Source organism: Sciurus vulgaris (assembly GCF_902686455.1).
Source record: "Sciurus vulgaris genome assembly, chromosome: 4".
NCBI classification, from domain to species: domain Eukaryota; kingdom Metazoa; phylum Chordata; class Mammalia; order Rodentia; family Sciuridae; genus Sciurus; species Sciurus vulgaris.
The window spans coordinates 135,041,505-135,060,507 of NC_136464.1; positions in this window are offsets into that span (position 1 = coordinate 135,041,505).

Here is a 19,003-nt window from a genome sequence, read left to right on the forward strand (position 1 = left end):
TGTTCTGAAAATTGAGTTATATAATTAGCACATGATGAAATAAACCAGAGAAAAATATAGCTAAAATGTCATTCTTGTGAGGAAGTCTTGATTATAATCGTAGTAAGACATTTTCACCTATCTAAATCATGTATTTCAAAGATTGAGAAAAAACAAGAACAACTCTAGGTATTTGTTAGCTAAAAATAACTTCAAAATAAGTAACAAAAGAAAAAAATTTAATACCCATTCATGCACTGTATACTGAACAGACTAATGAACCAGTAATTTTTGTGCAGATTTATATAGCAGAATATCCTGACTCTTTGCTATTAAACATTTATGAACATAATTTTATTTTTCTAATATTGTGTTTACAAGAAAACTTGCAAGGTCAATTTGTTTTTAGACTGAAGTGGCATAAGAAGAAATTACAAGTAATCTGGTAAAAAAAAAAGTAAAGAACTTATTAATAAACTAATGTTAAATTGTATGCATGTGTAGATATATGTAAATGGATGTGGATGTTTGTGTATGTGTTTGGGTCCATATTCAAATTTGAAGTTTTCTAGTACACTTAGTAAGTACAAGTCACTTATCCTGTAAATAATCTGTAAGAAAAAGTGAAATGAAACAGGGCATTAATAATTTGTGTTGGTATAAAAAGCATTCTTAATTTCATGATTAATTGGTTTATATTTAATGTAACATTTCAACTAATTTAATATTAAAATATGCCATTCATATGTCCCCTGTGAATCATAAGAAACTTAATTTAGCAACTGGGATAATATCAGAGAAAATTATTTCCTGCAGTAACAATCATACATTCCTTGTGAGAGAGATCAATGATAAAATTAACCATTCCTTTACTTTAGCTTCTGAGTGTGATAACATTTCTATAGATAGAAATACCACATACATCTTCAGAGGTAAGAAAATGCAAAATCACCTTTTTGTGGGTAGTAATGTAACACTTCCCCAATCATTTTCTTGCCTGATTTATTGCTGAATTTATACATCAGGAAGATCTCCATCTCACTGAGATTGATCGACATTTCTAGCAATGCAAATTCTATAGAACTTGTCTAGGAAAATGGAGCTAAAAATTCATAATATGGTATTTTTATTAACTACTACCAATGCAAGGGTAATAACTCCTCACTTCTATAATTTCAGAATATGCAATGAAAATATAGCTGCCACTCACAGTTCAGATATAAATTGGTTTACTTTAAGACAGTGTTAGAAAGAAAGTTGAAAAAATCCAGAAAGAACCTGTTTCAGATTTATAATAAGCAAATAAAGGGCAATATTAGAAGAGAAACTATAGTATATTAATCTACCTCTTCTCAGTTCCTTCAACTGCTCCTATGAACATATCATGTGTAAAGTACTACACATAGTCTCATCTGAAATTGATATAGTTGACTGTAGGACAGAAGACAAAAAAGTGGGCACAGATAAAGAGAAAATAGAGTTTGCTAAAGACATTTCTGGTAGCTTAGACACTAATAAATTAGAATAATACTAACAAAATTAAAATGTCTTTATCAGCACTCATACTGACTTGTTGAAATAAAAAAAAAAAACACCAAAAAGCTTATTTTCCTACTTTAAACCCATCAAATAAAACAAAAATACATAAAAGATGGTGGAAAGGGGGAGCATAAACTAGCAAAAAATTAATACACACAAAGAGGTGGCAAACCACAGTGTCAGGAGCATTGCTGACAAATTCTGTGAAATCTGACCCTCAAAGCAAAGATCAAAGTATTCATATTAAATTAATATGAATAAGATTTTCTTGTTGAAATAATATTTTGAAGTGTAGCATATAGGTTCCATTGTATACATAATATCCCTGAGCTGGGCAATCATCGATCATCATTTGCAAAAATGACATTAAATTAGAGGTGATCCATTAGTTATCAAACGGCCAGTCTAGGTCTCTATGATTTGTAAGGAAATAATCCATTTTAGAGTCAATAAGCAAATGAATAATTCCAGTTCTCTGTGGGCTTACCCATTCCCCCTCTTTCATTCACTGTAATAAGGTAGTCATCATAGTACATGGATACTTATCATAGTACATTATAAGTACATAGTACTAATAGTTTGCAGACCTGTGGGGACCCTCATCAACCAACTCTTTTCTACTAAGCAATATCCGCAAGTAGAAAATAGCCTCCTATTAATTCTTATATGGCAATAATGACTCACCAGACTTCTGCTTACCACTTTTCCAAATGTCTTAATTCTTTCTTAGAGTATACCCTGTATTCTCTGGTCACCTGGCTATGGCTTCCACTTACCTTTGTGGTTTTCTGAGTAATTGATGGTTTTAAATAATTTAGTTTGTGAATTAATGTAAACACCAGCCTAGGTAGCCAAGAACTCGAGGAACCTTCCAGAGAGCATTTTTTTTTCTTGAATTACCACAGCATTTACTTGCATCTTTCCTTGATCATTTACTTTAGAAGACTACCTTTTACTAGACCATTGTCAAATCAGAAAATGAAATTTTCTCTTAGTTACATCTTCTACTTCTACTTGGCCATGCCTTTCGGGTCTAATTGTATTTCTTCTAAGTTCCTTTGTAAGATTTATTACCCATTATAGATCCCAGGCCTTTTTACCACATTATATGAAGGATGAATGGGCACTTCTTCCAGCATTAAGGCCTCATGGTGTTTTTTCTTTTGTTTTGTTTCTCATTTCCTCCTCCATCACCAAATAGGACTTGGTCATCTAATTTATGGATCAGAAGTTTGATGTTGTTCCTAATGTCAATCTGGAACACAGCAAGGTTTAGATTTTGACTGCAGACTTGGAATTCAGAGGTTTGGCCCTCTAGGAAGCTTTACTATAAAGGGAGAGGAGGCATGGGAGAAGCATTTATTATTTACTTAAGAATTATTAATAGCTGCCATAGAACCTTCTGGAGGGATAAAGAAAGATGGCTAGCCAGAACACATAATCAGAATTTCCTGAATTTTGCAAATTGAAATAACTCATTATATAAAGAATGTAATGCACTCCTAATTTTGCAGTAGAGGTTATTAAAAATTGAATAAGAGGATATAATTAAATACAGCATATTGACATATGGAATGTAGAACATTTAAAGTGGTTCTCCAAATAAAATATTGAAATATTTACCAAAAACATATTCATAAGTCTTATTAATGTGTTTAAACATGTAAAGAAAAATGGAGAAGTACTTTTAAGGACTATTAAAAGGCATACTTTTATTGAGTCAAGATGTATTTGACAAAATGAAAATGGTAATTACTATTATCAATAAACACACTTACCAAATACATTATTATTAATAGTGCTATCAAACACAGATTACTTAGTATATGCCAAGTCTTCTGTGTGTAAAGGAGTCTCTATTTTTATGTCTGTATATGAAAATACATGTATATATGTGCATATGTGTCCACATATCTATATTTATAAAGATTCATCTGAAATCAAATAAAATATATATATATACATTTACATGTGTAGTCTTAAGATAAATATTGGAATTAATGTAAGTATACATATTTATATTAACCATATGTGAAAACATATTAATGATTTTTCACAAGGTCAAATAACTTTTTTTTTTGGGGGGGGTGCTGCGGATCAAACCCAGGGCCTTGTGCTTGCAAGGCAAGCACTCTACCGACTGAGCTATCTCCCCAGCCCCAAATAACTTGTTTTCAGTCATATCAAGGAAGTAACACACAGGAAACTGAAGCTGTATCTTTGCTCTAAGGTCAACCTGTCAATTGCTCTATTTCAATGCAGTAAAAGATAACAATACAATAATGTGGTAGGATCATATTCATACTGGCTTCAAAAGGATTTGGGAAGAGATTACTTTACATTTTCTATTCTTTGGATGATTTTGGTGAAAATTGAATTAAGATTCTATATAAGATTAAAAACAGAAGAATTCCCTGATGAAGGAATCATTGAATTTCTCTGAGAAACATTACTACATGATACATTATCTTTCTAGATTATCATTCAGATTTTTATGCATTTTAATTTTGTATTTGGTATATTTTAATATTGTCCATTTCATTTGAATTGTCATATACATTGGTATAAAATTGTTATTCTGAAAAAATCAGTGCTGAAATCTGCTTTTTAATTCCTAATATCAATAATTTTGAGATTTGTATCCTTCCTTGATCAATTCTGAGTAGAGTTTGGTAAATTCATCTTTTATAAAAAACAAATTGAAGGAGAAGTGGTCACTACTTCTATAGTATATATATTTTCTTTTTCATTAAATTTTCACTTTATTATTTTCCATATAATTTACTTTCATTTAGTTAAGGGTTTGTTGCTCCCTTCCCCTTAATTAGTAAATTGAATAATCTGATGTTTTCCAAACTTTACTTTTTCCTAATGTATTTATGACTAAAATTTTCCTTCTACTACTCTCTGTGGCTATAATTCAAACTTTTTAAAAAGAATTCTGTATCATTCAGTTCAAAACATTTTCTGATTTCTTCCATTATGTTTTCTTTTTACAGGTGTGAATTAAAATACAGTGTTGAATTTGTAGTCATTTAGGCATTTAAAAAGCATCATTTTGCCATTGATTTTTAACAAAATTCAACCACTGGTCAAAAACAAAAATAAATTCTTTTAATATTTTGGAATTTGTTGAGGAAGTAGTTCTTAATCATTTTGGAGTCTCTAGTCTCCGTTATACGGAATTGATTATGGCCAATATTGTATGTATACTTCAAAAAATGTGAATTCAGATGTTATTGGTACAATGTTACATGTACTTCAATCAAGTCAATTTAAATTTTTCATACCTACTATAATTTTGATAAGATTGTTGCTGCATTCAAATATCAACATAAATAAAGATTTCATTTGTTTCAATAATTTATATATATAAACTGTATATATTTTGAAGTTATGCTATTATATGCACACAAATTTAAGGCCATGATATCCCTTTATCTCCAGTATTGCAATTTATTCAAAGATATAATTCTGTGACATTAATGCATTTGCATTGTTATATTCGATTTGCATTTTGCATGGTTTATCCTTTTTCATAATTTTCCTTCATTCTTTCTATGTTTTTGTTATTAAAACAAGTATTCTCGATTTTGCTTTTTCCTGTTGTATTTAGTGTTTCCATTTACTGTGTTTATTATAATTGAAACTGTTTCCTCCATCTTAGTATTCATTTCCTAATTGACCATGTTTGTTCTCCTGCTTTCCTCAACATCTTTTGAATTGACCATAATTTTCCCTTCCATTTTTCACTTTATTTTCATCTTATTTATTTATATTTCTTTCAGCAGCTGCAATGGAGACTACAACTTGCCTTCTTACCAATTTATATCGAGTCATTATTTAATCATTTCTAACACTGCTAGAATTTAGAATATGTTGTCTTTTAGATCTTTGTCTTTTGTTTTTATGGATATTTTGCACGTAAGATGTTTTACTTATTATCTTGTAATTCCATATTTATTTGTACTTTTTCTTTTTTTTTTTCTTTTTTTTTTTCTTTTTGTCGGGAGCGGTGAATGAATCATTGCTTTGAACTCCGTAGCCCTGGACAGTGAGATGCTTTCCGTGTGAGAGTGCTGAAACACCCATTCGCAGGTGACCACGGTTAATGGGGTGGATTCCATGCCAGACATGGAATTTATGAGTTCAGCGGCTTTGTGTTCAAACGCCAGATGCCCGGGTGTAGTAGAAATAAAGGCGTGCTCTATAGTCTTGAGGTGACAGCTGCCCGGAGCTAGAAAGATATCCTGCAAACTGGTAGTCCCAATTAGTCCTGTTCCTGCTCACAACCTCGCTTTTGTTTACCTTGCAGAAGTTTTCTCACAATAAATGCTTTTGATGTTTTAACGTATATAATAAATGCATGAAAAGCCCCGCTCTTGGTTTAGCCAGACCCTATCATGGCTGGCTCCCCACAGGGTCCCACTTTCACCTATTTTCGTGTCCTTTGTCTTTATTTCTTATTCTCCGTATGTTTTCCACTCTGCTCATTACCTGCATTTGGAGAACTGTTTTGGGCTGCACAGGTTGCAACATTTTTCATTTCCAGGGTTCCTTCCTGACTATACTTTTATGCTTTCATATAGGATCAATTCTGTAAGAACTATTACTTCCTTTCATGTCTAACTGCTGGTGATGTATTTCCTCAGGATTTTGTATAAGTGTATACTTAATTTTAAGTGAGTTTCAGAGACTATTTCTACTTAATATAAAACTTAGAGTTGTTGGCTGTACTGTTCACTTTTCAGTTTTTTCCCCCGGATTCCAATCATTTCTGTTGCAAATTTAGGTTTTACTCTTATTGTTGACCTTGTGAGAATATTGTGATTTCCATCTCTCTAGATGCTTTAAATCTCATGTGTAATATCTACCAGTTTTATCCTGACAGGCTTGTGTGTGTTTATGCTCATTTATTTACTGCTTGAGGTTTATTCCACTCACTGAATCTGTGTGTTGAATCTCTCACTTGTTTTGATAGTTTCTTGAACATTAATCCTCAAATGTTTTTTCAACTCACTCTTTCTCTTTCTTCATGCTTGATTTAAATTTCATGTATGGTAGAAATTTGGAGTTTGTTTTCCAATATTTTAAAGTATTTCTTCTCATTTTATTTGCTATATTTTATTTATTTTTCTTACTGGTCACTGGCCATCTATTCTGGCTTGTATGATTTGTTCCTTTTAAACTATCTCGTTATATCAGTATTACCAACTTTTGTGATGACCTGAACTTTAGCCAGTAAATTGTACAGTATGACCACAGTAATTTCATTTTCATTCTTCTACAAAAATTAAAGAAATAAATCAAAGCTAATATCAAAAACAAGCAAATGAAAACAGTAGCATCAAATTGATATGCATGACAACAAAATAAACTGCAATTCATTTCTGCATATTATACTAGCAAGAGAATGTAACTAGAATTAACTCATTCTGGATTGTCATTACATATAATGATTATTATAATACTGGGTAAGCCAGATCCACTGTCTAGGTCATTATATATAAATTAGGTTAAATTTTCTGTATGTTGCATTGTAGAGAGGAGGATTATATACAAAGTATTTTCTACAACATCAACTATATATTTTATCATTCTGGAAGATGTTTGTTTATCAAATATGTTTAACTTCATTCAGTATTTGAATCATTAAAAACTACTTAGAATTTTTTTAATGGCTAGAATATTATGAATTGTTCTTTATCATATAATCCATATATTTTAATATAATTAAATTCTCATCCTTAAGGGTATATTCATATGTAAACAATTCCAATTTAAAAGAACAAAAACTACTTGGGGATTTAAAAATCACACAGTTCATGATATGATCCATCTGGTATCCTTGCACATTGGTTGGTGAGAAAGCAAATTACATAGCCCTTTCAGGAACATAATTTGTTAGTCCTTCATAAAGTAAAAAATGTACCTCCCAAAGATCCCATCAACCCCTTCCTAGGTATTCTCACTACTGGAATAAAATTTTAATACATAAAGAAGTATATATATGATTGTTTATAATGGCATATTTATAAATTAAAAAGATAGAGGCAAGTCAAATGGTCTTCAACAGGTAAAAGAACAAACAAACTGTGTTCTAAACAATTGGATACTTATCACCAATGAAGAAGAATGAACTATTTTTATATGCAGTAATTTGGAAATATCTTAAAGAATGATGTTGAATGAAAGTGACAGTCAAAAATGATTTCATATCTTATGATTCCATTGACATACTATTCTTGAAAAGATGAAAGTATCAAATGAGAGAATGATATGACATTTGAAATCCGTGACTGCCAGAGACTAGGGAAGCAGAGTGTACTACTTTCATAAAATGAAAAAATATTTTAAAGTGATCAAACTGGAATGCATCTGATTATATAGTAGTTACATAAATCAATGTGTATGTTAGAATTCATAGAAATGTATACTAAAGGAAAAATATACATTTTATTGTGAAATAATTTTCAAAACAAAATAAACTACCGTTTAAGATAAAAAAAGACAAACAAGAAATATTTTACCTTATTATATCTATTTCAACTATAATTTTGTAAATTTTTTTCTTTTTTGAGAAAATCTAAGTTTCTTTCCTCAAGGATCTCTTTGACTGAAAAACATACATAAGGATCAATGTCATATTAGGAAGTATAATATACTGAATTCATTTGAATATCTATTGTACAGTTAAATAAGGAGTAATGAAGATATTCATATGAAGTCCACAGAGAAAAAAAGTTAAGAAATAAAAAAAAAATTTAAAAATAATCAATAAGAGTCATAGTAAAATATATAAGATGTATACTTTACATAGAGCACTTGTCTATGCTGTATCATTTTTTCCTCTATCATTTAATATTATGTCTTATTTCTGCTAGAACCTAATCAACTAAACTTTAAAATTTTTTGAATCAGTAAATTCAAATAGGCAAGTTCAGAGAGCCTGAATTAATATTCACTTACCAAATAATTAAAATATTTCCATCTAGTCTGTATGTAATACTCAGAAATACACATTGTTAAGGTTTGAATATGAGGTGTTGCCCCCAAAGTTTCTGTGTTAACGCAGGAATATTCAGAAGTGAGGTTATTAGCTTATCAAACTATAATGTTGTTGGTCCATTTAAATGGGCTGACTGGATAGGATCTGTGGGCAGGAGTGGTATGTCTGGAAGAGGTAGGTCACTGAGGGTATGACCTGGAAGGGCTCATCTTCTCTGCAGCCTTCACTCTCTCTGCTTCCTAGCTACTCTGAGGTGAGCAGTGTTCTGCCATGCCCTCTTGCCATGATATTTTGCTTCACTTCGCACCCAAAACAATGGAGTCAGCTCTGAAATTGTGAATCAAAATAAACTTCTTTTTCTCCTCTATGGTGTTCTTGTCAGGTATTTTGGCCACAGTGATGAAAAGATGACTAACACACATTAATATTTGTATCCCAGTAGAAAACATTTCAAACATAATATTGTTAGATGAGGATGATGGGAACAAACAGTTAAGAGAATAATTCTATAAAATGGGCCCACCGTGCTTACCCCCACGTGCTTTCTTTACCAAGAAGCAATTTACCGGCAGCCCTGTCTGGCCTAAGTGGACAGGATCTGTCACATTTCTCATGTACTACCTGTCACCTGCAGGAGGAATGTAGACTAGAGATAATGTCACTGGGAGGAATCTGGGAGACTTTGGTGACCAGATCCCAAAACTTGGAGAGAAAAGGGCAATTCCTCCTACCCATAAAATCTCTGAGATGTATGGTTAAGAATTCAATTAGAATTGAACATCATGGCAGTTTATACTTGAAAGTCTGATGTTATCTTGCTGTCAGTCAAAAATCAAGAGATGAATAGGGGTGGGACTCTTTGGAAACTTCTCTGGTATCCCCAATAAAACTGGAGTACAGGAGAGGCACCTTGTTCCTCTCATTTCTGAGATGACCCACTCTCTTCCTTGAGAGTGTCCTCTCTCCCTTTTCCTATCCCTTAAAAAACTCATTTCTGCTACTCCAAGTGACATTTCTGAAATATTTTTTACTTCATTGCAAGAATTGAGTTTGAAGTGTGGTTCTTCAAATTTCCTCAGTTTCCCAAAAGATTCCAGCTCTGTAACAGTAGTATGTCATTCTGAAGATCAGGCAGAGATGTTTACTCAGAAAACTCTGCATAGTGCATATCTTGAAATTCAAAGCTAGATTCATAAGAGATATTGCATATTGAAGGGCTAAAGACACATATCTGCCTATGCTAGCTCATTGTAAAACTTAATAGATGAATATCTTTAGTATTACTACAACATTATCACTGTTGTTTTTATTAATATATATGCTACTTTATCAAGCATATCTACATACAGTGCTTTATTCATTTCTTTTCACATTATCAATTAGTAGAATTAATCACAGATAAAGACGTTTTCTATTGAAACTTCTTATTAAGTATATGAGTGTAAGGAAGCCAGCAGATTATCTCTTGTAGAAGTTATACTTTCCTCAATCTGCAAGATAATGTCTAACATGCTTTTCCTGGCTATATGACTTTCAGTTCTACATTCCTAATTAAGATTTCTTTGAATTTTAAAGAGAAATACAAGTACAGCCAGACTTTCTAACACATCCTGCTGAGATCGTTTTACTTACAATAGCACTTCCCTCCATTCCGCCTCCTACCAAAGCACATCTTAATGTCATATTTTTCTTCTTCTTCTCAGAATGAGAAAGGAACAGAAAATGTACTTTTGAAAATGAAAAAAGAAAAAGTAATCCATAAATTCAAACAAGATATGAAACAATCTGATGAGAATTTCCTATGACATTTTTCCAGATCTGCCACATATTTTGTATGTAAACTATATCCTAAATGCACAACCTGCTTGTTTTTGAAGTTTAAAAGATGATCCTATAGGTAAACATAATATAAAATAAAGTATTATCAAAGAAAAATGTCACTGGACTTTTGTGAAAAATGATGTCATGTTTTATTTAGGTTACTGCAGTAGAAGAGAGAAACTTTCATATGCCTGAGTTTCACTCCTCTGAAACAAAAGGTGGGAGGTTCTTCAAGCATCAGGATAAACTATTGGAAAGCTGCTGGAGAAACTTAACAGGAAAATTTATCAGTGGAATTAGGCCATTTCTATTTGTTATTTGGCTAATAGCCACTGATCAAAGTTGAACTCCTTTCCTTTGCAAAGACTGGGAATTAGGAGCACTGTGTTTCTTGATAATGACATTTTAAATGGAAGTCACGATGATCCTAAGAAAGGCATTCCTGAGTTGCAAAATTGACAAGCAGATGGAAGAAGACTTACAACACAATGAACAGAGAATTAATTTGCAATAGCAAGTTTTCTGAAAGAACAAATCTAAGGAAAAGGAAGTCAGCAGCCTATCTTCAGAAACAAGACTGTCTAAGTTTAGTCAAGTTAAGAAAAACATAAAGGCCATATTTGGTCAATACAATAGGATATAAGAGCCCCCACTGGAGCAGTGAACTCGGACAACTGGGAGCGTTGGAGAGGAGGCTGCTCAGCACAGCGCTGGGACTCGGAGCAACCACTGGGGCTCTGGTGGCTGCCCAGGGGAGGAGCGGCGAGGAGAGCTGTGTGGACTCAGAACACCGGGGCCTGCCCTGAGGAGGAGGAGGAGGAGCGTGGCCGCTTGGATTCGGAGTGACTGCACCAGACCTACAGGCGGTTGCCAGAGGAGAGGCTGCGCGGTGAGCTGTTTGGACTCTAAGCGACCGCTTCTGAACACCGGGGCCTGCCCGGAGGACTAGGAGGAGGAGGAGGAGGAGCGTGGCAGGTCGTTTGATATCGCAGTGACTGCATTAGCGCTCCAGGCGGCTGCTCAGAGGAGAAGGCAAGTGGTGAGTTGTTTGGACTTAAAGTGACAGCTCCTGAACATAGGGGGGCTGCCTGGAGGAGAAGCGCGGTGGGTCGCTTGGTCTCAAGTGGCCGCAACAGAGCTCCAGGCGGTTGCCCAGAGGAGGCATGCAGCGAGTCACGTGGATTCAGAGCCACTCAGAGCGACCACTCCTGAACACCCCGGGGGTTATCTGGAGAAGGAGGAGGAACGGGGAGGGTCACTTCGACTCAGAGTGATTGATTGCCCAGGGCTACGGGTGGTTGGTGGGAGGAGGAGGCTCGCAGTGAGTTTCTTGGACTCCTAGTGACTGCACCGGAATACTGGGCGGCTGTCTGGAGGAAGAGGCGTGTGGCGGGTCTCTGGGACTCAGAGCAATTGGGACTCCTCGGGGCCCCAGGTGGCTGCTCAGAGGAGGGGCCGCATAGCCAGGCGATTAGGTGCAGAGCAGGGTCCCAGGATCTAGGAGGCTTCTGGGTGGAAGAGCCGCACAGAGACAGGCTTAGGGGCGCAGCGAAGGTTCCAGGCCTGCGGGCAGATTCTCTGAGGAGGGGCAGCCTAAGGAGATTCATCTGCGAAGGGTGAGGCTCCCAGGCCCGGGAGGTAGGGCCGTGCCCCTGGGAACTTTGCAGAGGAAGGCAGCCCAGCCCAGGAGGTAGCTGTAAATTGAGGGGAACCTCTAGGAGGGAACTGACCAGTGAGACCTCCCCATCGGGTGAGAATTCCCTGCCAGGTGAGGTTTCCCCACAAGGACGGTAAAACCAGAGACTCAGGCCCAAACAGGCCATGCCTCAGCCCGCAGCCTAGTTCCCCTTTGGATGACCATTGGTCAACAAGTGGAGGCACCTCTGCCCACTAGCAGGGAATATACCCCACCTGAAGGCCAACACTCCTAGAGAGGCAGCTTTCTTGTGGAGTACCACATTATCAACTTCCTCCAAGACTTCAGGCTACTGAAGGCTAAGGGGGGATATATATAGAAATCTTCAGGGACATTTTAAGTCAATAGAGGAAATCTGCAATACCTCAGCGGTCCACTGATACCTGAACAATATGAGAAAACAAGGAAAAAAAATGCTGCAAACAAATCTAGATGTTACATCAATAAAACCCAATGACAGCATGGCAGAAGAAATGACAGGAAAGGAGTTCAGAATGTACATAATTAAAATGATCAGAGAAGCAAATGATGAGATGAAAGAGCAAATGCACGCACTGAATGATGAGATGAAAGAGCAAATGCAGGCATTGAATGATCGCACCAATCGACAATTAAAAGAGCAAATACAGGAAGCAAAAGATCATTTCAATAAAGAGTTAGAGATATTGAAAAAAAACCAAACAGAAATCCTTGACATGAAGGGAACAATAAATCAAATTAAGAACTCCATAGAAAGCATATCCAGTAGGATAGAACACCTGGAAGACAGAACCTCAGACACTGAAGACAAAATATTTAACCTTGAAAACAAAGTTGAACAAACAGAGAAGATGGTAAGAAATCATGAACAGAATCTACAAGAACTATGGGATATCATGAAAAGGCCAAATTTAAGAATTATTGGGATTGAGGAAGGCCTAGAGAAACAAGCCAAAGGAATGAACAATTTATTCAATGAAATAATATCAGAAAATTTCCCAAATCTGAAGAATGAAATGGAAAATCAAGTTCAAGAGGCTTATAGGACTCCAAATACACAAAATTACAACAGACCCACACCAAGGCACATTATAATGAAAATACCTAACATACAAAATAAAGACAGAATTTCAAAGGCTGTGAGAGAAAAGAACCAAATTACATTCAGGGGGAAACCAATACGCATATCAGCAGACTTTTCAATCCAGACACTAAAAGCTAGAAGGGCCTGGAACAACATTTTTCAAGCCCTGAAAGAAAATGGATGCCAACCAAGAATCTTATACCCAGCAAAACTTACCTTCAAATTTGATGATCAAATAAAATCCTTCCATGATAAACAAAAGCTAAAAGAATTTACAAAAAGAATGCCAGCATTACAGAATATTCTCAGCAAAATATTCCATGAGGAAGAGATGAAAAACAAAGAAGAAATCAGCAAAGGGAGGAATTATCCTAAAGGAATTGTCAAATAAAGGAGGAAACAAGTTGTGTCAAACAAATAAATAAATAAAATTTAAAAAATGAACCAAATGACTGGGAAACCAAATCATATCTCAATAATAACCCTGAATGTTAATGGCCTGAATTCATCAATCAGAAGACATAGACTGGCAGATTGGATTAAAAAGAAAGATCCAACAATATGTTGCCTGCAAGAGACTCACTTCATAGAAAAAGATACCCATAGACTAAAGGTGAAAGGATGGGGAAAAACATACCATGCACATGGACTCAGCAAAAAAGCTGCAGTATCCATCCTCATTTCCGATAAAGTGGACTTTAAGCCAAAGTTAGTCAGAAGGGATAAAGAAGGTCATTTCATACTGCTTAAGGGGAAGCATAAATCAGCAAGATATAACAATCATAAACATCTATGCCCCAAACAGTGGCTCATCCATGTATGTCAAACAAATCCTTCTCAATTTCAGAAACCAAATAGACCATAACACAATAATACTAGGTGATTTTAACACGCCTCTCTCACCACTGGACAGATCTTCCAGACAAAAATTGAACAAAGAAACCATAGATCTCAATAACACAATCAATAATTTAGACTTAACCGACATTTATAGAATATACCATCCAACCAAGAGCGAATACACTTTCTTCTCAGCAGCACATGGATCCTTCTCTAAAATAGACCATATATTATGCCACAAAGCTAATGTTAGCAAATACAAGAAGATAGAGACACTAGCATGTATTCTATCAGATCATAATGGATTGAAGTTAGAAATAAATGAAAGAGTAAAACACAGAAACTATTCCAACATCTGGAGATTAAACAATATGCTATTATATGATGAATGGATAACAGAAGATATTAGGAAGGAAATTAAAAAATTCTTAGGGGTAAATGAGAACAAAGAAACATCATATCAAAATCTCTGGGACACTATGAAAGCAGTACTTGGAGGGAAATTTATTTCATGGAGCACATTTAATAAAAGAAGTAAAACTCAACAAATAAACAACCTAACACTACAGCTCAAAGCCCTAGAAAAAAAGAGCAGACCAGCACCAAAAGTACTAGAAGACAGGAAATAGTTAAACTCAGAGCTGAAATCAATGAAATTGAAACAAAAGAAACAATACAAAAAATTGACAAAATAAATAGTTGGTTCTTCGAAAAATAAACAAAATTGATAAACCTTTAGCCACACTAACAAAGAGAAGATGAGAGAAAACCCAAATCACTAAAATTCGGAATGAACAAGGAAATATCACAACAGACAGGATTGAAATACAAAACATAATTAGCAGCTATTTTGAAAATCTATACTCCAACAAAATAGAAAATTTCGAAGACATCAACAGGTTTCTAGAGACATATGAATTGCCTAAACTGAACGAGGAGGACATAAACAATTTAAATAGACCAATTTCAAGTACTGAAATAGAAGAAGTCATCAAAAGCCTACCAACAAAGAAAAGTCCGGGACCAGATGGGTTCTCAGCCGAGTTCTACAAAACCTTTAAAGAAGAGCTCATTCCAATACTTCTCAAAGTATTTCATAAAATAGAAGAGGAGGGAACCCTCCCAAACTCATTCTATGAAGCCAATATCACACTGATACCTAAACCAGACAGAGACTCATCAAAGAAAGAAAATTTCAGACCAATATCCTTAATGAACATCGACGCAAAAATTCTCAACAAAATTTTAGCAAATCGCATACAAAAACATATTAAAAAGATAGTGCACCATGATTAAGTGGGTTTCATCCCAGGGATGCAAGGTTGGTTCAACATCAGGAAATCAATAAACGTAATTCACCATATCAATAGACTTAAAGTCAAGAATCACATGATTATTTCAATAGATGCAGAATAAGCATTTGTTAAAATACAGCACCCCTTCATGCTCTAAACCCTAGAAAAATTTGGGGTAGTGGGAACATTCCTTAACATTGTAAAGGCCATTTATGCTAAGCCCGTGGCTAATATCATTCTAAATGGTGAAAAACTGAAAGCATTCCCCCTAAAAACTGGAACAAGGCAGGGATGCCCTCTTTCACCACTTCTATTCAACAACGTTCTTGAGACTCTGGCCAGAGCAATTAGACAAACCAAAGAAATTAAAGGGATACGAATTGGAAAAGAAGAACTCAAACTATCCCTGTTCACTGATGATATGATTATATATTTAGAGGAACCTGGAAATTCCACCAGAAAACTCTTAGAACTCATAAGTGAATTCAGTAAAGTAGCAGGTTACAAGATCAATGCCCATAAATCCAACACATTTTTATACATAAGTGATGAATCTTCAGAAAGAGAAATTAGGAAAACTACCCCATTCATAATAGCCTCGAAAAAAATAAAATACTTGGGAATCAATCTCACAAAAGAGGTGAAAGACCTCTACAATGAGAACTATACAACACTAAAGAAAGAAATTAAAGAACACCTTAGAAGATGGAAAGATCTTCCATGTTCTTGGATAGGAAGAATTAATATTGTCAAAATGGCCATACTCCCTAAAGTGCTATACAAATTCAATGCAACTCCAATTAAAATCCCAATGAAGTACCTTACAGAAATAGAGCAAGCAATTATGAAATTCATCTGGAAGAATAAGAAACCCAGAATAGCTAAAGCAATCCTTAGCAGGAAGAGTGAAACAGGGGGTATTGCAATACCAGATCTTCAACTCTACTACAAAGCAATAGTAACAAAAACGGCATGGTATTGGTACCAAAATTGAAAGGTAGATCAATGGTACAGAATAGAGGACACGGACACAAACAGAAATAAATACAATTTTCTCATACTAGACAAAGGTGCCAAAAATATGCAATGGAGATAGCCTCTTCAACAAATGGTGCTGGGAGAATTGGAAATCCATATGCAACAGAATGAAACTAAACCATATCTCTCACCATGCACGAAACTAAACTCAAAATGATTAAGGACCTCGGAATCAGACCAGAGACCCTGCAGATTATAGAAGAAAAAGTAGGTCCAGATCTTCAACATGTCGGCTTAGGACCAGACTTCCTTAACAGGACTCCCATAGCACAAGAAATAAAAGCAAGAATCAATAACTGGGATAGATTCAAACTAAAAAGCTTTCTCTCAGCAAAGGAAACTATCAGCAATGCGAAGAAAGAGCCTACAGAGTGGAAGAATATCTTTGCCAATCATACTTCAGATAGAGCACTAATCTCCAGAATCTATAAAGAACTCAAAAAACTCTACTCCAAGAATTCAAATAATCCAGTCGACAAATGGGCTAAGGAAATGAATAGACACTTCACAGAAGAAGATCTACAAGCAATCAACAAACACATGGAAAAATGTTCAACATCTCTAGTAATAAGAGAAATGCAAATCAAAACCACCCTAAGATTCCATCTCACCCCAATTAGAATGGCGATTATCAAGAATACGAGCAACAACAGGTGTTGGCGAGGATGTGGGGAGAAAGGTACACTCATACATTGCTGGTGGGGCTGCAAATTAGTGCAGCCACTCTGGAAAGCAGTGTGGAGATTCCTTGGAAAACTTGGAATGGACCCTCCATTTGACCCAGCTATCCCACTCCTTAGCCTATACCCAAAGGACTTAAAATCTGCATACTACAGAGATACAGCCACATCAATGTTCATAGCTGCTCAATTCACAATAGCCAGACTGTGGAACCAACCTAGATGCCTTTCAATTGATGAGTGGATAAAGAAACTGTGGTATATATATACAATGGAATTTTACTCAGCCATAAAGAATGATAAAATTATGGCATTTGCAGGCAAATGGATGAAATTGGAGAATATCATGCTAAGTGAGATAAGCCAATCTCAAAAAGCCAAAGGAAGAATGATATCGCTAATAAGTGGAGGATGACACATAATGGGGGGGAGGGAAGGGTTAATGTTAGGGTTAGAGTTAGGGTTAAGGAGGGGGGCAAGTATGGAGGAAGGAAGTACTGTATAGAGGGAAAAGAGGTGTGGGAGGGGTGCGGGGAAGGGAAAAAATAACAGAATGAATCAAACAACATTGTTCTATGTAAATTTATGATTACACAAATGGTATACCTTTACGCCATGTACAAACAGAGAAACAACATGTATCCCATTTGTTTACAATAAAAAAAATAAAAAAGAAAAAGAAAAATAAATAAATAAATAAATAAATAAACAATAGGATATACGTTGACACCAGGAAAATCTTATTGTTGATAGCAACAGATGAAACAGACATTGGACTCCCTAGCCATGGGTAAGGAGATGAAATGGTACCTCACTCACATTGAACACCTGATTGATACTTTAGGATGATAATAACTTTAAAAAATGAATCTGGGATAGTAGCATCAACAGAAAAAATACTCAAAACCCCTTATGTACTTGAATGTCATAGCTCTTCAATCAATATGTATTTGTCAAAATAGAAAACAAATTGCAATGCCTTTACACCCAGGGGTTCACGTCAGTTAGACCCTGTTTTTAACAAGTTATTTGGAGCATTTATCTACTATGTTTTGAAGCATTCTTTGAATGAGTCTTTAATTTGCATCTATAAAAAACAATCCTGACATTATTGACTTCTGTGTTTAGTGGCAAACATCATGGTATCTCTTATAGGAATTAACTTTAATATTTGCCTGCAGTTCAACTCATTAAGAAGAAAGTAAATTTTCTTAATCCTGGAATTATTTTATTTCTAAGTGTCTTAAGTTTATGTCAGTTCTTCATTGCAGTTACTATTTTTTTAAGGTTTTTATTTGTTTTAATCAGTTGTACATGACAGTAGAATGCAATTTCATGCATCATATATAATGGAGTATAATTTCTCATTTTTCTGACTATACATAATATAGAATCCCACCAGTTGTATAGTTATATATGTACATAGAATAATAATGTCTGATTGATTCTATTATCCTTCCTATCCCCATCCCCTCTCCCCTCCCTTCATTCATCTCTACCTAATCTAAAGTAACTCTATTCTTCCTTACCCTCCCCATTCTGAATTAGCATCTGAATATAAGAGAAAACATTCAGCTTTTGTTTTTTTGGTATTGGCTTATTTCACTTAGCATGATATTTTCTACCTCCATCCATTTACTGGCAAATGGCATCATTTCATTCTTTTCAAGGCTGATTAATATTCTGTTTTATATATATATATATATATGTATATATATATATATGTATATGAACCACATTTTTTTTATCCATTCATCTGCTGAAGGCCATCTAGGTTGGTTCCATAGTTTAGCTATCGTGAATTGAGCTACTATAAACATTGATATGGCTGCATCACTGTAGTATGCTGATTTTAGATCCTTTGGGTATAAACCAAGAAGTGGGATAGCTGGGAAATGGTGGTTCTATTCCAAGATTTCTGAGGATTCTCTATATCACTTTCCATAATGGTTACACCAAATTGCATTTCTCCCAGCAATGTATGAGTGTACTGTTTCCCCCACATCCTTGCCAACAGTTTTTGTTGTTCATGGTGGTTATTAA